Source organism: Lissotriton vulgaris, chromosome 4_1, assembly GCF_964263255.1.
Source record: "Lissotriton vulgaris chromosome 4_1, aLisVul1.2, whole genome shotgun sequence".
Classification (NCBI taxonomy): Eukaryota; Metazoa; Chordata; class Amphibia; order Caudata; family Salamandridae; genus Lissotriton; species Lissotriton vulgaris.
This window is the reverse complement of record NC_141691.1, coordinates 583,211,511-583,234,288: the sequence shown is the minus strand read 5'-3', so window position 1 is coordinate 583,234,288 and position 22,778 is coordinate 583,211,511.

Genomic DNA, 22,778 nt, shown 5'->3' with positions numbered 1-22,778 from the left:
GTACCTGTGTCCTGGATGGGCTGGGTTTTCCCCACACAATGCTGGCTCCGCCCCCCCTGTGGTGTGTCTAATGACCCAAGCCCTGCCAGTGAATAGAGAGGGTGGTTGAGGTAAACAGAGTACTCAAGAACCAGCTGCGACTGGTTCCGCCCCCACTCTGCACCTTCAGACAAAGGAATGTACTGTATAAAAATGGTGCTGTGTCCCCACTGAAGTTGTTCTCTCCTAGGATCCTGCCTGAGGGGGGCTGCAGCTGCTGCTGGGCCAGAGGACCGCCACTTGGGGTGTCTCCCTGCCTGGAGACCCAGTGTGCTGGCTCTGGGCCCAGCCTTGCCCCCCCCTGCCTTGCTGAAGGACTTTTTGTGGACCTTTATCTATTGCTAGCGCTGGTGAGCGCTTTCTGAGGTTCCTAGCGCCTGGGAGCGCTTCGTTTTCCTTCTAGCGCCTAACAGCGCTTTATTCTGGCTGGAGCGATTGGGAGCGCGTAATTGCCCAGCCGGTGCCCACCCGGCATTTGCTCAGGAGTGCTGAGCCCCTCGAGTGCCCACCTCGAGTTATTGTTTATTTTCCCCGTTGAGCGGCTGCCCACGCCGCATTTGCCTGTGGAGTCACCGCCGCAGCCCGGAGTGTTTTTTTAAAACGTTGCCAGCCGGGCCGCTGCCAAGTGCGACCCGGATGTGGTTTGCCGGCCGGCCAATCGGTGAGCGGCCCGACGGAAGTCCCGCCCCCGCAGCCGCGACCCGGAAGTCAGGCAGGCCAGGGGCAGGACAGAGAAGCAACCGGAAGCAGACGGGAGGCCACCCCGTGCTCCGGTAAGGGGAGAAGCCGGCGTCTTCCCTTGTCCCCCCCAGGCTCCCAAAGCGAGGGAGAGCCCAGGGGAGAAGTCTGCAGAGAGCCCCGAGGAGCGGGAGCTCTCGTGAAGAAGACCGCCGCCTCGAGACCGGTGAGTGTGCATCGGGGGTACGCGACTCACGCGAGATGCGTTAGATTTGGTAGGGGTGGTCGATTTCTCCCTGCTGAAGCGCAACGAAGCGTCCAGGTGGCATTTTTGTGTTGAGCCCGAGAGGCTCAGGGGGCAAATCTTAATTCTAGAGCCCAGTGAGGCTCTGGAGGGCCACAGTCATTTCTTAGGGCCCGGAGAGAGGCTCCAGGCGCCAAAGTTCTTGTTGAAGAGCCCAGAGAGGCTCAGGGGGACATTTTTGTTGCTGCATAGCCTGTGAGGCTCCCACATCGTGTTCGCCCCACCATTGTTCTTTGAGAGCCCAGTGAGGCTCCAACGTTGGCCCCACTGTTGTTTTTGAGTCCTGCAAGGCTCAAACATTGTTGCGCCAGTTGCCCAGCACTTTGTGGGCAACTGCTACGTTTAGGACCCTGGACACTGGACACAGGGCGTCCTAGCCCCAGAGAGGCCAGTTGGCCTATGGACAGTCACAGAGGGTGACTTACGTGAGTTTGGCGCAATTGTACTTTCTGCACCTCTGAATGTGATTACTGCACAATGGTTATTGCTACACCTCTGAATGTATTGTTGATGCATCATGTGTTTTCCTTCCTTACACCTCTGAATGAATGTTAGGCATTGCATCATGTGTTATGTTCTTACTCCCATACAGGTATTGTGATATGTAGGTGGTTGTTTCCTTCTTGCTAGTACAGGTGGTGCTAGCAGAGCCCAGGTTCCCTAGTGTAATCTCCTAAGATAGTGAGGGTTGCATAGGTGGTGCTCACCTGGTACCAGTAGTGACTGGTTGTATGTTAGTTTTGCGCTACAGTAATAATTCTATGATCTAAAAAGTGCTATTTCTGAAAGTGTTACTTCTGATACCCTTGACAGTGGTCCAAGTGGCCCTGTCCTGTACAAATATCCCTTGTAAATTCCGCCCGTGCCTGTTGGCACAGTGTAACAAGATGTGTGTTTTATCTGATGTATATTTATTATAATACAAAGGCTATTTTTACATAACCTTGTGTGGAGTGTTTCTTTGTGGTGGGCCTTGGGTGTTGTTGCTGGGGTGCATGCGCAAATACTTAACTTACATCGCCTCCAAGTTTAGCCTTGACTGCTCGCGCCACGTTACCTAGAGGGCGAGTGGGGGTTGCCTTGGTGTGTGACTCCCTTGCCCTGACACTTAGAAGTGGTGGTCTCGGACTGACTTTGGCGGCAAGCGGTGGGATAAGGATTTGTGTTTGCCTTGTACCTTAGTAGCGGCTGGCTGCACCACAAAACTCTGCATTTTAGATGACCACATTTTAGGGGATTGTTGTTTTTGGAAGTTTCATATTTTCTTCTCCTAAAGGTATCATTGTTTAATTGTGTCCAGTGCATTTGTCCCCTGCCCCGCGCCCAGAGTCTGGTACCTGTGTCACATGTGGTCAGGTTGAGAAGTCAGGGGTGGTAGAAACTGCCTTACTAGTCCGAGGGGGGGGTTGTGTGTGGATGACTGGGGTGTGGCACTAGGCAAGTGAGTGTGAGTTCTCTGGGGTAGAGAGCTTGCTGAATACCTTTGTGAATTGTGTACTCCTGTGTTAGCTCAGACCCCTAGGTTCCCTGTGTGATCTCTTCTTTAGAACGTCTGCCAGAATGGAGCCTGCTTTTGATTTCTGTGTTCTGTTTAGATACAGTATGGGAGAGTTGGTAAGGTTCTGTGAAGAGAGAGACATAGGGGTGGATGAGTCAGACACTCAGTCCGAACTTAGGAGCAGCCTGATCCTGTGGCAAAAGGGTCTGTGGGATCTTGAGCGCAGTGAGGAAAGGGCCCGGGATTCACACCAGGAGGGTGGTGGGTCTGTGGGGAGCCCTGAAGATTCAGAAGAGGAGGAAGAAGATGACAGCACAGGGACGCCAGTAGAGAGTAGAGACCCCATAGATAGGGAGTCCCTTGCTGGGTCCAGCGTAGGAGGCAGCGCCTCATCCCTTTACCTGTCCCCAGAGGAGCTGGAAGATAGGAGGAGAGAAAGGGAGCACCAGCTGTCTTTAGAAAAGCTCAGGTTGGAGCATGCCCAGGCTATGGCACAGCTGGGCATTAGAAAGCAACAGCTGGAGGTTAAGAAGCAACAGCTGGAGACCGAGAGGGTCTTAGTGCAGGACAGGATAGAGGAGGCTGAGAGGGCCGCCACCAGAGGCAAAGTAGCTCTGGAGGGTAGACTATCCCCTGCGCGCAGTGTTGAGTGTCTGGATCCCCCAGGGAGGGTTGAGTCCAGTGGTGGCAGCTATTTAGATTTCAGTGTAGGAAATCCCAGTCCCAGTTCCCCCAGTCTGGTACCTGTTTCCCCAGAGGAGGAGTTAAGGTTGAAGTTCAGGGACAGTAGGAAACTGTCTCACCAGTCTTGGGAGGAATTTGAGGATGAATGTTGCGATACATTGTGGGCTTGGGTGCAAGTTCACACGAAAGATGATTTTGACATCTTGTTTGGTCTGATTGTCACAGAGCATCTGCTCAGTTGTTGTTCACCAGGGTTGCGCACACACCTGTTGGGGTGTGGATTGTCTGAGGCATGTGAGCTTGCAGATGAAGCAGACCGCTGGGAAAGGGCCAGAGGTTCTCTAGAGTCATTAGGGAGTGACTCCAAAAGTAGTGGTTCAGGTATCTTCCAGCCCAGCGTGGTGGAAGAGGCTCAGTGTAGCCCAGCTAGGTCCCAGGATAGCGGGGAGGGTGTAGGGGCTCACTGCCTGGCTCAGTGGAGCAGGAGTGAGGGGGAGACCGAGGTTCCCCAGACGCCCGAAGCCCTGCCTCAGGACTTGGATGGTTTCTGTAGGGAACACCAGGTTGGGGACCTAGGCTGTCCTGTTAGTCCATTTGAGGAAGATCTCCTAGTGAGTAGAGGACCTGGAGCGTCTGTAACCAGAGCTCCTGTGGTTCTAGAGGCTGGCAGTACCGCTTCGGTAGGGAGGGTACAGGAGTCCAGCGTGAGGAGTGATTGGGGGATGAGTTTCCCAGTGGATGCACCAGTGGACCAGGGACTAGCCAGTTGGGCTAGATCTTCTTGGGGGGACCCGGGTGGCGCCACTTCTGGTCTGGGGGATCGTCACGCACTGTCAGGTGGACAGAGGGCGGGAGATCTGCGCCAGACAGACAGTCACACAACAGATGTGTCATTTGTTAGCCTCAGGGGGATTGTGTGTGAGTCCCCAGAAGTCCTGGAGTGCCAGGCAATTGTTCCACCGAAGGTTTTAGACCAGAGGTTGGAAGGCCAGGTTCAGGATCAGCCTGACCTGAACGGTAGGATGACTGTAACCAGTGTCCTGACCGGTTCTTCTTCCAGGGGAACTTTTCCAGGTGGGAGAGGGCAGACCTCTGGAAGGGGGTGCAGAGGGTGGGAGAGCCCACCTCTGACCCCGGTGCAACCTGAGTGGATAAGCCCTGGGTTGGAATGGCGTTCTAGGTGTACCCCTCGTCAGAGTAGGCGGAACCCTAGAAGAAGAGGTAGGGGGAGGAGAGCCTTCCCCGAGACTCCTGGTCCGCCTGAGGTTGTAGGCCCTAGGCTGGAGAACCAGTGGCAGTCTAGTCCTGTCTTGCAGACAGGAAGAGTGGAGAATGGCTCCTATGGGCCAGGGGTTACTACCCCCCGCTCTGCGAATTGGCATGGACCAGTGGCACCTGGGTGGCCCAGGGCCTGGCCCCGGCCGTGGACAGCTTGGGAGTACCAGTGGGGTAGCCCAGTTGGTCCAGACAGTGTGTTTAGAAGGAATCCCATGGGTTCACCGTGGCGTAGAACAGGAGGGTGTCCCTGCAGTTGTGGGCCCGCGTCCGTGTTCTATCGCTCCAAGCAGGGAAGTCCATCACGGTGGTGATTGGTCTCCCCTGCGTTTTGGCTGGAAGGGGGTTGTGTTGGACTTTGGCCCTTAGGGCAGGTTCACCCCTAGACTTTTTGCGTGAAATGGTGACCTGGAGATGGTGATTTTTGGATTCTGCGCACTTTCACTGTGTCCCAGTGGAAAGTGCGTGCGCACTCTGAGTGCATGTGCTGAGCTAGGCCTGCCCGCCCATAGGAATGCATGGGGAATGTATGTGTCCCTGGTAGTTCCTGATGCGTGGGGTGTACAGGCTTGAGTCTGGTATGTGTGAACTTGTGAGAGTGAATGCTGCGAGATGGTGTATGCAGCATGTATGTGTCTAGTAGGGAAGCGCCATTTCTAGACATGGCTGTACGTGTGCTGTGAGGGTGCTGGCGTGTGATTGGCTGGAGCTGGCTGGAGCTGGCTGGCATGCCAGGCTCCAGGAAGTCTGGATGGGTCTGCCCGGTGGTGAGTGGGAGATTAGCATGAGTGATGTGTGGGAGGAGTGTACCTGTGTCCTGGATGGGCTGGGTTTTCCCCACACAATGCTGGCTCCGCCCCCCTGTGGTGTGTCTAATGACCCAAACCCTGCCAGTGAATAGAGAGGGTGGTTGAGGTAAACAGAGTACTCAAGAACCAGCTGCGACTGGTTCTGCCCCCACTCTGCACCTTCAGACAAAGGAATGTACTGTATAAAAATGGTGCTGTGTCCCCACTGAAGTTGTTCTCTCCTAGGATCCTGCCTGAGGGGGGCTGCAGCTGCTGCTGGGCCAGAGGACCGCCACTTGGGGTGTCTCCCTGCCTGGAGACCCAGTGTGCTGGCTCTGGGCCCAGCCTTGCCCCCCCCTGCCTTGCTGAAGGACTTTTTGTGGACCTTTATCTATTGCTAGCGCTGGTGAGCGCTTTCTGAGGTTCCTAGCGCCTGGGAGCGCTTCGTTTTCCTTCTAGCGCCTAACAGCGCTTTATTCTGGCTGGAGCGATTGGGAGCGCGTAATTGCCCAGCCGGTGCCCACCCGGCATTTGCTCAGGAGTGCTGAGCCCCTCGAGTGCCCACCTCGAGTTATTGTTTATTTTCCCCGTTGAGCGGCTGCCCACGCCGCATTTGCCTGTGGAGTCACCGCCGCAGCCCGGAGTGTTTTTTTAAAACGTTGCCAGCCGGGCCGCTGCCAAGTGCGACCCGGATGTGGTTTGCCGGCCGGCCAATCGGTGAGCGGCCCGACGGAAGTCCCGCCCCCGCAGCCGCGACCCGGAAGTCAGGCAGGCCAGGGGCAGGACAGAGAAGCAACCGGAAGCAGACGGGAGGCCACCCCGTGCTCCGGTAAGGGGAGAAGCCGGCGTCTTCCCTTGTCCCCCCCAGGCTCCCAAAGCGAGGGAGAGCCCAGGGGAGAAGTCTGCAGAGAGCCCCGAGGAGCGGGAGCTCTCGTGAAGAAGACCGCCGCCTCGAGACCGGTGAGTGTGCATCGGGGGTACGCGACTCACGCGAGATGCGTTAGATTTGGTAGGGGTGGTCGATTTCTCCCTGCTGAAGCGCAACGAAGCGTCCAGGTGGCATTTTTGTGTTGAGCCCGAGAGGCTCAGGGGGCAAATCTTAATTCTAGAGCCCAGTGAGGCTCTGGAGGGCCACAGTCATTTCTTAGGGCCCGGAGAGAGGCTCCAGGCGCCAAAGTTCTTGTTGAAGAGCCCAGAGAGGCTCAGGGGGACATTTTTGTTGCTGCATAGCCTGTGAGGCTCCCACATCGTGTTCGCCCCACCATTGTTCTTTGAGAGCCCAGTGAGGCTCCAACGTTGGCCCCACTGTTGTTTTTGAGTCCTGCAAGGCTCAAACATTGTTGCGCCAGTTGCCCAGCACTTTGTGGGCAACTGCTACGTTTAGGACCCTGGACACTGGACACAGGGCGTCCTAGCCCCAGAGAGGCCAGTTGGCCTATGGACAGTCACAGAGGGTGACTTACGTGAGTTTGGCGCAATTGTACTTTCTGCACCTCTGAATGTGATTACTGCGCAATGGTTATTGCTACACCTCTGAATGTATTGTTGATGCATCATGTGTTTTCCTTCCTTACACCTCTGAATGAATGTTAGGCATTGCATCATGTGTTATGTTCTTACTCCCATACAGGTATTGTGATATGTAGGTGGTTGTTTCCTTCTTGCTAGTACAGGTGGTGCTAGCAGAGCCCAGGTTCCCTAGTGTAATCTCCTAAGATAGTGAGGGTTGCATAGGTGGTGCTCACCTGGTACCAGTAGCGACTGGTTGTATGTTAGTTTTGCGCTACAGTAATAATTCTATGATCTAAAAAGTGCTATTTCTGAAAGTGTTACTTCTGATACCCTTGACAGTGGTCCAAGTGGCCCTGTCCTGTACAAATATCCCTTGTAAATTCCGCCCGTGCCTGTTGGCACAGTGTAACAAGATGTGTGTTTTATCTGATGTATATTTATTATAATACAAAGGCTATTTTTACATAACCTTGTGTGGAGTGTTTCTTTGTGGTGGGCCTTGGGTGTTGTTGCTGGGGTGCATGCGCAAATACTTAACTTACATCGCCTCCAAGTTTAGCCTTGACTGCTCGCGCCACGTTACCTAGAGGGCGAGTGGGGGTTGCCTTGGTGTGTGACTCCCTTGCCCTGACACTTAGAAGTGGCGATCCCTGACTGACCTCGACGCGAGCCCTGGCCAGCCAGGGATCCCGTTTCCAACAGTAATCAATCTGAGAATGAGATCGATGAACATGCGAGCAGTGTGTGTAATCCATTTCTCCCATGTGGTGTCTGCGCCACACACTTATTATCTTTAGATCATTAAGGTTCTGGGTCTAAGAAGGGTGGGTAGGACAATTATTTCAATATGGGGTCTGATCTGTCTATAGCCGGCTCTGATGCTAAATGGAAGTCTCCCTCAACACTAGATTGTCATGGGCGGCCAGGAAAGGGAACAACTAAACATAACATTGGTCCATGTGGTTATTAGGGCCATAGAAAGAGACTATCGCCACCTTATGATCTCCCATCGACTACTGATCAGAATGGCCTTCCCGTCCCAATCACCGTGGGTCGAGGTCAGAGGGAAGGGGACCCTCCTGCACCCGAAAAGATTGCTAGTCCCTTCTTTTTTATATGTGCAGAGGAAAAGAACTGACGAGGAAAGTATCACAATGTTCATTGTTTTGTGTCGGCTACCAATAGGTGGGTCTCTTGGAGAAGAGCTATGTCTAGAATCTTCGTGGCAAGCCAGTGTAAAACGAACTTCCTCTTAACTGGGGAATTGAACCCCAGCACGTTCAGTGTCACTAGTTTCAAACCCTTCAGGGCCTGACGTGTAGATGTAGGGCCATATGTGTCAAGCAGAATTGCATCCGCAAACGCTGAAATTCGCAGAATTTCTGCGTTTGCGATCGCAATTTTGCCAAATGGTATGTATGAGGCAAATCTGCGTGCAAAATAAGGAATCGCAAAATTTGCGATTCCTTATTTTGCGATTGCATTTAAGGATTCGCAAATTTTGCGATTCCTTAAATGCAATGTAAGAAGCACCAAAAAAGTGCAATTTGGCCTTAAGGAATCGCAAATTACCACCAACTTCAAGTTGGTGGTAATTTGCAATTTCTTTAAAAAATGCACTTTTTTGCATTTTTCAAAGTGCTATGTGAAGCACATACATGCCCTAAGGGCATGTATGTGCGCCGCCACATGTGCACCCATGCTTATTTCAGGGGTGCAACAGGGTGTCCTTTTGACACCCCTGCACCCTTGAAATTGCATTCTCAATTTGCGATTCGCTAATTGCTAATCACAAACTGAGAATATCTTCCCATTCATTCCTATGGGTCTCTAGGCCCATAGGAATGAATGGGGAGGTATTCCTTAATTGCGGATCGCAATTTGAGATTTGCAATTAAGGAATATGTAGGATTCGCAAAATTCATTGCAAATCCAACATAGATAGCATTTTACGATTCACAAAAAATCGCTATTTGAGAATCGCAAAAATGACTTTTTGATACTTTTGGCCCGTAGTTAGGGGAGATGTGGGTATTGCACTGAATCATGCCACTCTACTGCTAGTGAGACAGCTGAGGAAAGCGCGCTCAGTGCGGTACTACATTCCGCCAATGTGCATTCTGACCTTGGGGAAAAGTATAACAGAACAACAAATGTTGGAACAACCATAACTAGTAAATAGATACAAGCCAAGTAACAGTCATCAGCTGTCGTCGGTGATGGAGTGCCTCTCCTCTCTCTTGCTCCATCTTGGTGGGCCCCAACAGGCCATCTATGGCAAAATGTCCTTGTGTTCCACACCTAAAGGGTGTGAGTGTGGTGAGCCCACCAAAGTTAGACTCAGTGTAGCAAACAGAGTTAAAATGCTCTTCGGTCATGGCATGTTAGTTAGTCATCCCTCCCAGGGTAAGGGGAGGTCTATAGATTTTTGCAAGCTTCAATCATCCTCTCTTTCCTAGTTTGCTGCCTTCTTCATCCAGGGCAATAGCAGTACAGCTGTGCGTCACAGAACAGGAGTCGTCCTCGAGGCCGAATAGTGTCACCACTTTTTAATGCTTAATAATAAAAGCTGGCTTTTCTTTGTAGGAGAATAACATTTGCATTCAAAATCCCCATTGCTATCGGAATTTAAGCTCTCTGAGGTTGTCAGTGGCTATCTTCAGCAATTTGCGCTCGGCCAGGGTCAGGACAGAGACATCTTGAAAGAGTGCTTGAGACAAGCCCTGGAACACTAAGGGGTCTGTCTGTCTCGCTGTCTCTATAATTTCCTCCTTCCATCGGAAGAGATGGACCATTGTTAAAACATCTGGTGTCAACTTATCACTTAGTATGCATTGTAAACTCTATTTGTCTGATCACATTCTATCAGTGTGTTGCCAGTGTCATGCGAAACAGATCTTGCATGCTCAAGGTCGGTGAGCGATTTCACAAAGTTTTGGTGCAGTAGCCCATCTTGTCCTTGAAGGCAGCCATCAGCTGCAAGATGTCTCTTCTTGTGGCAGGGGCCTGTGCATCAGCACCATCAGATGCATGCGGAGAGGTTCCGCCATTAACTGAAGGCAGTGTGTGGGCCATAGCTATGGTACTTGGGTTTTGGAGGAGCTCTTTTATTGAGTAGGTACCTTGTGTTCTTGAACAGGATTTCACCATTTGGACTGGTGGGTAGCCAGGAGCAAGGTTCACCAGATGCTGAGTGTGCCATCCAAGTCCAGTCTTGCACGGGGGAGGGAGCCCTTCTTTGTAGATCCCCTTACCATAAGGCCCAGTCTCTCTCCCCTCTGCTGCACTTTTCTGGGGCAAAAGACCTAACTCCGGCATATTCTACCCTGCAGTCTCGCCTCCTCACCTGGGTACTGCATTGCCCAAGGCAGGCGGTGTTCTGCCACACTCCTTGCATCCTTCGCCGCCTCCGAGCCCGCTCCAAATACGTGCTCCCACCCAGGCTGCTCAGACGGGGGAAGAGCACACCTTTTGCAGTGTTTCAATGTTTGCAAGCTCCTGCTGGTTCTTTTGACAATGCCGGATTTGATCGAATCCCCATTCGCTGCTTTCTTCAGCCAGAGATTGACTCTCCATACCCCGATCACTTCTTGGATCGGATGTACCTAGGTAACCAATGGAACCCCAGCCCCGGTCCTGAACTATCCAGCGTCCAAGCCAGCTTTACTCGCCCCGACGGGATTGAGTTTTGATCTCTCCCCCCCGATAACCGCTGACCTAATCTAGTTCCAACAGCACCCTTGCCCCTTCAACTCAGTCCTGAAGATGATCCAAAATAATGAGGATCAAAACGTTGTCGACCGCTCAGCGCAATAAGAGGCGCAGCCCACAATGTGGTTCACCCCTACAACAGTAAACCTAATTCAGAACTCAAGCTTCACAATTCAGCTGGAGCCACATTGTCTCTCATTTCCTCACTGTATATATCCAAGCACCATTCACTATGCACCGTTTATGCTGATCACAATTGTCACTTGCGTCGCCACCCTGTTCATCACTTGCACACCTTGAGCACCAAGACAAATTTGGGTTGTACCTACAGCGCTGCTACAACTGTATTTTGCCTAACTACTTCTAGATAAACATGATGCCATGAGCACATTTAAAGAACTTAGTGAGTCTCCTTATTTTCTTTGCTGATAATGTTTTATGCATATCCATTCTAATTGTCTTTCAATAATACCAGTTGGGATACTATATGTTTATTCTGGGTACTTTTTTAGAAGGCTCCTATGTCTTTCCGACAGCCCGCCTGGCCTCAGGAGGCCCATCTTTATGAGGATGGTCTAGTCACTCACCCAGCACTGCTCCAGCCATTCTTCCCCTGGACCTGCCAAATCACTTCACTGTGTACAAGGCCATTTTACAATGACCATTTTAGATCTCAGCCACGTAGTCGTGAGGCATGGGGACCATTGCCATAGGACAAAGCTTGCTTTCTACAGCCCATGGGCCGATTAAACATCTTCTCCTGGTGGTGCTATGCCTCCTGCAGCTTGCTCACCTGATTTTGGAGGGTCATGCCACAAGAAGCACCAGGATCGTGTGGCATAGGGCCTAGTTGCCCACAGAGCTTTCCAAGGACACGTCTACGTGGCCACGCCCACCCCACCCAGGCTCAAGATTGACATTACAATGCTCGGTAGAAGAACAGACTAGACTAGAGTATGGTGTCACAATGACATGGATTTATCTGGTAACCTTAATAATAGTTAAGACCAGGCACACAAAAGTATCAGTAAACATATAAGCTTCTTACACCGATACCTATACAGTTAGTTAAACAGAAATGTTGACTGAGAATGGATATGGACACTGGAATCACAGCTATTACATAGTAACTAAAACAAGATTGGGCAAGAAAAATAATTTAATGATTTGTTTATGCTCAGCTTCAGAAGCCTCAAAAAACTAGATTATCACTGCTTCCATTGGTGCAGAGTTCTGTAAATGAGCAGAGGAAGAATTTATGCTTAAGTCCAACAAGAAACTGTTCTTTCCCTTGTTTAATTTATATGACCAAACGTTAACCAACCTAATTAGGAAATCTGGTTGCAAGTTATATACTTCTGTGGATGACACATAACTAGTGTTTTGGCTTTTCAGTTCCTACTCTCCATGGGCCCGATTCACAGAATGAACTTAAGACTAAATCCTAAACTTACTACTATTTGGTATTCACAGAATGCACTTACTACTTTCGGGATTCACAGATTAAACTTACTACTTTCCGGATTCACAGAATGAACTTACTACTTTCGGTATTCACAGAGTAGATTTAAGACTACTAACTTTACGTCCGCACTCGGGCCGTAAATTCCGGCCCAGAGGCGGAGTTTCCGGCTTGGGGGCGGTGCTTATGGCACGGAGGCGAAGCTTCCGGGCCAGAGGCGGAGCTTGCGGCTTGGAGGCAGAGCTTTCGGCTCAGAGGTGGCGATTTCAACCACGGCTAAATACCCACCTCCGAGCCGGAAGCTCCGCCTCCAAGCTGCAAGCTCCACCTCTGGGCCGTAAGCTCCGCCCCCAAGCCGGAATTTACGGCCCGAGTGCGGACGTAAAGTTAGTAGTCTTAAATCTATTCTGTGAATACCGAAAGTAGTAAGTTCATTCTGTGAATCCCGAAAGTAGTAAGTTCACTTTGTGAATCCCGGAAGTAGTAAGTGCATTCTGTGAATACCAAATAGTAGTAAGTTTAGGATTTAGTCTTAAGTTCATTCTGTGAATCGGGCCCCATATGATGAACTCATTGAATGTCTCTGCAAGATAAAAACCTGGATATATTGAGTTTGGCTTAAAATAACCTTGGAGAAAATTGAAATATTTGTTGTAAGAAAGGACTTGGACAACTTGACCCATAACTGTAGGCGCTTATCCATGGGTCTATTCCAATCTCAAGAGAACATGTGAAAAGCCTGAGTGTTAAATTAGACAACAAATTCAAGATGGGAACTTAAATATCAGCAGTTGTTTCTATTATCTACATAAACTTCACTCTATTCTTCCTTTTCTGTATGAAGTTGTAGAAAAACAGTGGTTTCTGCAATTATTGGTTCTAGCATTGATTGCGTAATTCTTCGTGTCTAGGAATGACCAAAAATCTAATTAACAAACTCTAGCTTATTCAAAATCAAGCTGCTAGATCCATGACTTTAGCCTCCCACTTTGCTTCGGCGAAGATTAATCTACATGAACATCACTAGCTCTAAGTGACTTAGAGGATCATCTTTAAGGCTATCTGCTTAGATTATCAATGTCTTTTTGGTTATTTAGCTCTATTCTTTGAGAATAAATTCACAAAATACACTACATGTCTTCATCTGTGCACCTTCTCCTCCAATCTCTTAATCAGTGGCTGTTTTTGCAAAGCCTCCATTAGAGGCAGATCATTTTCTCTCCTTTCTCCCCTTTGGAATAAGGTTTGAGGTAGGTCATCCTTAAGAAAACATTTTACCGTCACTCTCCAAAAGTAAGGGATGAAAACCTCCCCTTTCAAAACCTTATCTGCAGTCTTGCACAGAGGCCTTTTATTCTAGTTTTAGCTTGGCACAGCATGCGGCGGGAAGTGTGCTTGAAAGCATGGCCTGGCGCTGGACACGGGTCTGTACACCCCCCCTCCCCCCAAGTGCATTTCTTCCGGGTTGATGAGGGGTCTCCCATAGAGTGTTTTTCTAACGTGCGCCAGAGGGTTTCTTGGCACAGTATAACAGATGTTTATTACACCTCAAAAGTATTCATTTGATCAGCCTCAGGAGGATGAAAGTCTGAGCGGCCCGCTGTGACAATTGGGTCGAATGAGCCATCAGCCCCCTAGGCTGGGGAGGCCTCTCCAGATACTTGCATTTTACTTTTTTTTGAAATTTTTTTTTACTTTATCTCCCTTTGCTCAAGTTGTGGTGAAATAAATAGGGTGCCGAGAAGAAAGATGCGGCGCTTGTCTATACGGCCCACCCTTGGAGAGGGCCTTGGGTTGAACAGAGCCTTTTGCATCACCTTTCCTTGAAAGAGGGGGGGGCATGCCCCAGCCCGTGGGCTCACACCTCCCCCATCTGTCATTCTGCCTCCCAGGGCCTCAACAGCCAGGCCCCTTCACGGGACTTCAAGCTAATCCCACGACTCCTGCCTGTGACAGGTCATTGTTACCAAAACAACATAGAATGTAGTGAGGGTCTAAGGGATATTTTAAGACCTGCCTAGGTTACAATCCCCAAATAACAGTATTTATAACAATGAAACCCAGGGGTCTAAAAAGGAGGATATCATGTAACCTCTCAAAAGCTCCCGAGCCTGCCTAGGTGCCTCAGAAGCCAGTAGACTAATTAGTTAAACTGTAAGAGTAGGCTAAAAAACAGAACACAGAGTCAACAGTGAAAGTGAGTAAAACCCAAGGGTGTCTCTTGGATTCCCATCAAACTCTTGTTATGATCCATATTATCACTTGGTAATCCAACAGGGAGGCTATGTCTCTACATCATTGAGACCAAATGCCTGTCCCTAAGTGGAGTTGGGTTCTAACTCTCAGTCACTCCTAGACCATGTGATCAAGATGAAGATGAGACTAAGTGCAGTGCAAATGAATTATATGATAAGTGGTGAGTCTAAAATAGGATACAGGGTCAAAGGAAAGGAATTTTTTTTATTAGGCTTGCCCTTTTCCTAATTAAAAACAAGAACAGTTGCAAAAACCGCGGTTTGGAACAAATAACCGCTCATGGGCCAACATGTTTCAGCCTGTAGGGATAGTGGTCCCAGGCTTTCTTCAGGGCCTCTGTTCTAAGAAGAGTCTTTTTGCTACTGCGAGTGCTATCAAAACACAAAATTATAACAAACACAATTTAGTAAAGGATATATTTGACCGGAACTGAGTTCCTTTTCCTCCGTGTCAAAAGATGTGTTAATCATCTAGAAAAAACATACACAAAATAAACAACACAAGTTGGACACCATGTTCTGGATTAAGCATACTACTGTGAATGCATAAGCATTATAGTCAACTCAGAGGTTAATTTATTTCACTCACCCAGGTAGACCGGGGACTGGACCGCACCTCTCCTGGACCAAGCTCAGGTATATATGAGGCCCCGATCTGTGGAGGTAAGGAACCGTGATCCTAACATAAGCATATAGGGTATATGCACATCCTCTCTAGCTTATTAGTAATAGTGCCCACAAGTGTTTTCTTACTTCCCAGATTATTCATTCTCCTTGCTAAAATGCAAAAACCGGCTCAACCCTCTATAGAGACCACCCGAAGCTAGTAGGTCTGTGAGGACTTATTATCATAGTTCTACCGATTTTCTTCAATCAAGAATTCAGACTAAGGTTATTTGAAGTAAGATGTGAAAGTAACGTTTTACAGACTACTAAAAACAGTATTTGCAAATATCCTTAGGTAAATTACAACATGCCCTGAAAAGTCCGATAGAACAAACACACAAACAAACACCCTTACCTGTCCGTCGTTGCCTCTGGCGGATCCTGAATCAGGGGGAGGCAACGATTGGATCAGGGAGGGGTTATTTATAATAACTATGCCGTTGTATATGGCCAATAGTAAAACTTGCCCGTTTTAAGTTGTGAAAATAAAGTGTAGATGGGGAGGGTTTTATGGTAAAAAAGAGGTAACAGACTTAACTGCGGCTCTAACCCGTCCCCGTCACGAAAAACAAACTCCCGACAGTACCGGTCAAGATCGCGTAGTCTCGTGTGAGTTCGCGGACTACACGATGACGTCGGGCACCAAGCGGGAGTAGTTCCTAGTTTAGGTTGGGATATGAGAGGGGTCGGTTTTGTAGTAAAAGAAGAGATGAAAGACTTATCTACGGCTTCTAATCCTTCGCCATCAAGAAACAAACTCCTTACAGTCCCGATTTAGTTCGCTCAGTCTCGCGAGAGTTCGTAGACTACACGATGACGTGGGGCAACAAACGGGAGTAGTTCTAAATACACACAATATCGGTGTGGATTATATTTGTCCGTTTTGGCTTACACAGAGAGTGATATTATTCAATAAACCTACACTCAATGAAATGTTGTGTGAGAAATCGACGTATAGATATCATGAATATAATGACTGTCAAATAACTTTATGCAGATTACTCTAACAGACAACCAGGCATATTTAAAGTCGAAGACTTCAAACAAAACTTAATTGTTAAATTGCACAGGCACAATAGAGAAATATTCCCCATAGTGACTCAATGCCCATCTGGGGTTTTGAAAAGCAATCACATTCATGAATGGAAAAAATGTGACTGCAAACCTATCTCAGCAGCTCTGTAAAGACCATAGTTCTCTCAGCCTATTAAAGTATTCTGAGGGCCCTCTCACTGATCAGATATCTACCTCTGTCCCAGGTTAGTCCATGAGATTTCATCATTGAGCCCCCGACTATCAGTGTATAATTTATTTATCCATTTTTGTTCTTTGGTGAACAAAAATCTGGATACGTCCACGACATGCGACGGGATGAATGGCTTTTCTAAAATGGTTCATTTGAAATCTGTTTCATTGTGGTTGTTATCCAGAAAATGTTTAGTTAATTTCGAAACATTCTTTTTACACCTAAAGGAGCTCTTATGCTTCAGCATGCGTGTCCGGACCTTACGGGTCGTCATCCCAATATACCTCTCATTACAGGGACAAGTGAGCTGATAGATAGCATGTGTTGTGTTACAGTTCGTGAACTGCTTAAGTTCCCAAGGGCGATCGGTGCCAATATCTATATGAGAGACCTTACAAGTTTGCGGGCAAACTGAACATCTACCACATGGGTGATGTCCAGTAACAGCTGACAAATCCCACAAGGTCCCAATCATTCTCTTGAGGTTTTCTTTTGGGCGAGTGTGTATCAAACTGCCGCGCAGATTACTAGAAAGCCAAAATTCAAACAAAGGAGGATTGATTTTGTCATTGCTAGAGTTTAGAATTCGCCAATGTCGTCTTACATTACGTTGAATGCAATTAGACTTAGTATTGAAAGTACTGACAAAGGTGAGGCGATCAAGTGGTTGCTTCTCTATAGGGGGCGCCAAAAGAGCCTCACGATGGTTGTTTTCTGCACGCTTCAAAGAGCGTTTGACAAGTTTCTTAGGAAAATGTCTGGCTTGGAGTTGATTAGAGAGGTTGGCCGCATGTTTGTTGAAGGTGTCATATGTAGAGCAGTTCCGCTGAACACGGAGGAACTGCCCATAGGGCAAATTATCCCGAAGAGATTTAGGATGCTGACTCTCATATAGTAATAGTGAGTTTCTCGCCATTGGTTTGCGGAATAACACACTTTACAGACCAGTAGGAGTGACATAAATCAATAGGTCAAGGAAGGCGAGTCTTTCATTACTGATCTCGACCGTGAAGCATAGATAGCTATTTTGAGTGTTTAACTAATGGTGAAACAGAAAGATAGATTATTTTTCCCCTCGCCACACTACTAGAATGTCATCAATATAATGCTTCCACCAAACTATTGATGAAAGGAAAGGGTTGCTCTCTGTAAGTACAGTCTCTTGCTCAAAATTGTGAACATAGAGATTCGCCAGACTTGGCGCGAAAATACTGCCCATTCTGGTCCCTGATGTTTGGAGGTAGATGGTATCCTCATATTTAAAGTAGTTGTCCTTCATGGCGATCTTAGCTAGAGCCATGATAAAAGGGACTGGGGTTATGAATCTAGGTCAGTCCCGCCCAGGATGGAATTGATGGTATCTAACGTTTCATCCTGGGGAATTGAAGTGTATAAAGATTCAACGTCAAAGGAGACTAAGAAATCAGTCTCCTGGTTGAATTCTATATCGGGTATCGCCCGCAGGGCATCCTTCGTGTCTTTCCCATGTGGTGGATGTTCAGTTTGCCCGCAAACTCTTAAGGTCTCTCATATAGCTATTGGCACCGATCGCCCCAGGGAACTTAAGCAGTTCACGAACTGTAACACAACACATGCTATCTATCAGCTCACTTGTCCCTGTAATGAGAGGTATATTGGGATGACGACCCGTAAGTTCCGGACACGCATGCTGGAGCATAAGAGCTCCTTTCGGTGTAAAAAGACTGTTTCGAAATTAACTAAACATTTTCTGGATAACAACCACAATGAAACAGATTTCAAATGGACCATTTTAGAAAAGGCATTCATCCCGTCGCATGTCGTGGACGTATTCAGATTTTTGTTCACCAAAGAACAAAAAGGGATATATAAATTATCCACTGATAGTCGGGGCTCAATGATGAAATATCATGGACTAACCTGGGACAGAGGTAGATATTTGATCAGTGAGAGGGCCCTCAGAATACTTTAATAGGCTGAGAGAACTATGGTCTTCACAGAGCTGCTGAGATAGGTTTGCAGTCACATTTTTTCCATTCATGAATGTGATTGCTTTTCCAAACCCCCAGATGGGCATTGAGTCACTATGGGGAATATTTCCCTATTGTGCCTGTGCAATTTAACAATTAAGTTTTGTTTGAAGTCTTCTACTTTAAATTTGCCTGGTTGTCTGTCAGAGAAATCTGCATAAAGTTATTTGACTGTCATTATATTCATGATATCTATACGCCGATTTCTCACACAACATTTCATTGAGTGTAGGTTTATTGAATAATATCACTCTCTGTGTAAGCCAAAACGTACAAATATAATCCACACCGATATTGTGTGTATTTAGAACTACTCCCGTTTGTTGCCCGACGTCATCGTGTAGTCCACGAACTCTCGCGAGACTGAGTGAACTAAATCGGGACTGTAAGGAGTTCGTTTCTTGATGGGGATGGATTAGAAGCCGTAGATAAGTCTTTCATCTCTTCTTTGACTACAAAACCGACCCCTCTCATATCCCAACCTAAATTAGGAACTACTCCCGCTTGGTGCTCGACGTCATCGTGTAGTCCGCGAATTCACGCGAGACTACGCGATCTTGACCGGGACTGTCGGGAGATTGTTTTTCGTGACGGGGACGGGTTAGAAGCCGCAGTTAAGTCTGTTACCTCTTTTTTACCATAAAACCCTCCCCTTCTACACTTTATTTTCACAACTTAAAACAGACAAGTTTTACTATTGGCCATATACAACGGCATAGTTATTATAAATAACCCCTCCCTGATCCAATTGTTGCCTCCCCCTGACTCAGGATCCGCCAGAGGCAACGACGGACAGGTAAGGGTGTTTGTTTGTGTGTTTGTTCTATCGGACTTTTCGGGGCATGTTCTAATTTACCTGAGGATATTTGCAAATGCTGTTTTTAGGAGTCTGTAAAACGTTACTTTCACATCTTACTTCAAATAACCTTAGTCTGAATTCGTGATTGAAGAAAATCGGTAGAACTATGATAATAAGTCCTCACAAACCTACTAGCTTCGGGGTGGTCCCTATAGAGGGTTGAGCCTGTTTTTGAATTTTAGCAAGGAGAATGAATAATCTGGGAAGTAAGAAAACACTTGTGGGCACTTTTACTAATAAGCTAGAGAGGATGTGAATATACCCTATATGCTTATGTTAGGCTCACGGTTCCTTACCTCAACAGAGCGGGGCCTCATATATACCTGAGCTTGGTCCAGGAGAGGTGAGGTCCAGTCCCCGGTCTACCTGGGTGAGTGAAATAAATTAACCTCTGAGTTGACTATAATGCTTATGCATTCATAGCAGTATGCTTAATCCAGACCATGGTGTCCAACATGTGTTGTTTATTTTGTGTATGTTTTTTCTAGATGGTTAACAAATATTTTGACACGGAGGAAAAGGAACTCAGTTCCGGTCAAATATATCCTTTACTTAATTGTTTTGTTATAATTTTGTGTTTTGATAGCACTCGCAGTAGCAAAAAGACTCTTCTTAGAACAGATGCCCTGAAGAAAGCCTGGGACCACTATCCCTACAGGCTGAAACATGTTCGCCCATGAGCGGTTATTTGTTCCAAACCGCGGTTTTTGCAACTGTTCTTGTTTTTAATTAGGAAAAGGGCAAGCCTAATAAAAAAAAATTCCTTTCCTTTGACCCTGTATCCTATTTTAGACTCACCACTTATCATATAATTCATTTGCACTGCACTTAGTCTCATCTTCATCTTGATCACATGGTCCAGGAGTGACTAAGTGTTAGAACCCAACTCCACTTAGGGACAGGCATTTGGTCTCAATGATCTAGAGACATAGCCTCCCTGTTGGATTGCCAAGTGATAATATGGATCATAACAAGAGTTTGATGGGCATCCAAGAGACACCCTTGGGTTTTATTCACTTTCACTGTTGACTCTGTGTTCTGTTTTTTAGCCTACTCTTACAGTTTAACTAATTAGTCTACTGGCTTCTGAGGCACCTAGGCAGGCTCGGGAGCTTTTGAGAGGTTACATGATATCCTCCTTTTAAGACCGCTGGGTTTCATTGTTATAAATACAGGTCATTGTTAAACACCCCTTCCCTTTTCCACCCCTCTCCATTGTCATGAAGACGTGGCTGCAAGGATGCCCTCCCCCCTCTCATTTCTGCCAACAGCAGCTCCCGAGAGCCATGTAGGCCGTTTCCTGAGGTTTGGAAGATTTGCTGACATGCCACCATGCCTTGAGACATCGGCTTTCATGTCACAATTGTGTGCATTCTGGGACTTGTAGTATTCGGTTGCTTCACTGAAATCATCTGGCCAAAGTGATCTGTTAACAGTGATTTGTGAACTGAGAGCAGGCATTTGCTAAGTTCTAGGGGCTTGTTGCAAGTGTGTTCTGCGTGTACTCAAACACATATGGTAAGTATGGATCGCTTGTGTCATTTCGTGTCTAGTGTGTGTGATGGTGGGTTTGTTCCTGCCAATAATGCTCAGGGTCTAACACATGATCACAACAAGACACGGTACAGCTGGGCAGAAAAGGAAGGAAAGGGGTTGTAACAAAGGTTTAAAAAAGAAGTTTTAAAACTACGTAAAAGAAAGCACTTTAAAGGGAGTGGGAATACACTCCATGATTTTCAGAAAAGCACAGCAGACCTGCAATAAATGCATTTAGCTGCAGCTTGATGGGTCTTGGGACTTCCAAGGTCAGTAAGATTCAATCGATTGCCTCTGTACCTCGTTTTTACTGAGCTGCAGAGCGCTGTGAAAAGAGTCAAGTGAAACCACTAATAGCAGAACGCATAAGGGAACCAACGACATGAGAGTGGATGTACATTTAGTGCAAAAGTCCCCCCCACCTCTTTCTGACAAGCCACGGACAACGATACACGGAGACGACGGTACACACAGACTACAGAACACGAAGACAACAGCCACCCACAACGAGACAACAGAGACAACAGGACACGGGGTAGACCTACAAAGTAAACAACAACTAAAAAAACGGAAGATGGAGACAAGCCACAGATGACGGTACACGGAGACGACAGGAAACGGGGTAGACTTACAAAGTCAATAATTATTTAACTGGAGATTTGGTGCAGAAAGTGGGAGCTAGGCAGAACGCAATCAATGCGTCTTAACGATCTGCTGAGCGGTACTGTTGGACCTTTCCTGGTTTATCTGCTCGGCCCTCCCTCCGTGCCCTCCCTGTTAGAAGCTCGGCTCCCTGGCGGGCTCGGGTGAAGCTCTGTGCCGGTCACTGCCATGGAGACTAGCGCGCGCTCTATCTTCAGGCCATGGGGGCTGACACAATCAGTTGCCCCTCCCAGGGATGTCCCGGGCTGCTGATACCAGGCTCGTCCCCCATTATTGTTCGCAAAATAATACAGAATAATCTTTCGGCGATGATGGGCTTTGATTACATACGTAACGTGCACTGAAACAATGGCTACCCGCTGTAGCAGAGGAAATTACCTATAGCCGATTTCCTGCATTTAGCCAGGGATTGTTATGACGCGCGTTACATCATTGAATGATTGAATCTGCTCCTCGTAAATCATTCCAGTGGGCGGGCCGAGGTGTTGTACTTCCGCTGCTTTGCTCTGCTTTGTTGTAGACATCATGTGACGGGTGCCATTTCTCAGATTATAGCTGCTCGACTGCCGCTTCTGGGGTGCTCACATTTTAATGAAAACAGCCCATCAAATTATACCTATAATAAAAACAAGGGGAGACATGTCGGGGATTAGCGCGGAATCAGCGAGGCTGCTGTAGGCGAGAAGAAAGGAGGATAGGGGGTGGGGAGGGCGACTCAAAGAGCTGCTGGAAGCTGCGTGACTCACCTGTGGCCTTCAGCCAGTACAGCGTCCGTGCTTGGTGCTTCGGTGGGCAGGGTGGCACCGAAGCTGACAGAGGGCCAAGCACTTAAACAAGAAAGGATCGCACAACCTTCTTCCGGCGGCGGTTGGGGGAAATGACAAAAACATGCCGAGACAAACAAAAAAAAAAACAACCGCCCACCGCCGCATGATGTTCAAAAAGGGGCGGGATGAGAAAAATTCTCCAGAACGCCCACGAATCTGCTCTGAGAATTTCGGACGGATCTCTCTTCCAATGGCTAGCCTCCATTTATGGAGCTAGCCAATGGAAGAGAGAGGCGGGTGAAAGGCCCTTACTAAAAACCAAAAGATTTCGCCTGCGCAAACACTGCTGTGCAGTGGACTCCAGGCGAAACCTAAAAAAGCTGTTCAGGCCTTGTAAATTCTGTGTGGAAATCAAGACTTTTCTCTGAGGACCCTCAGAAGGAAAATGCTATATTGACTGTACCCTCACTATAAGCCTAAGGAGTGCAAACATTGTCACAGTTTTTCTGTCAAAATGCCTACGGACCATGAAACCAGGCTTACTTCTCTGACTCCATAAAAAGAATGTTCAATCTGAGTCTTATTCAGCGTGTGAAGAAAGGGGGTACTCTTCCCCATAGAAACACAAAAATGAGGGCTCATCCTCATTTGACAGACACTAAAAGGACAAAATACCATAGCAGGGATGCTAGTGTCGAGAGATCTTTAAATAAAGATCCAGTTGGACCTTCTCCCTCTCACAGAAAAACTCCTTTTTTGCCATCATCTGTTCACCTTTCAAGGAACCTACTGTAAAGAATATCTGTCAACAGATACGTAATACGTT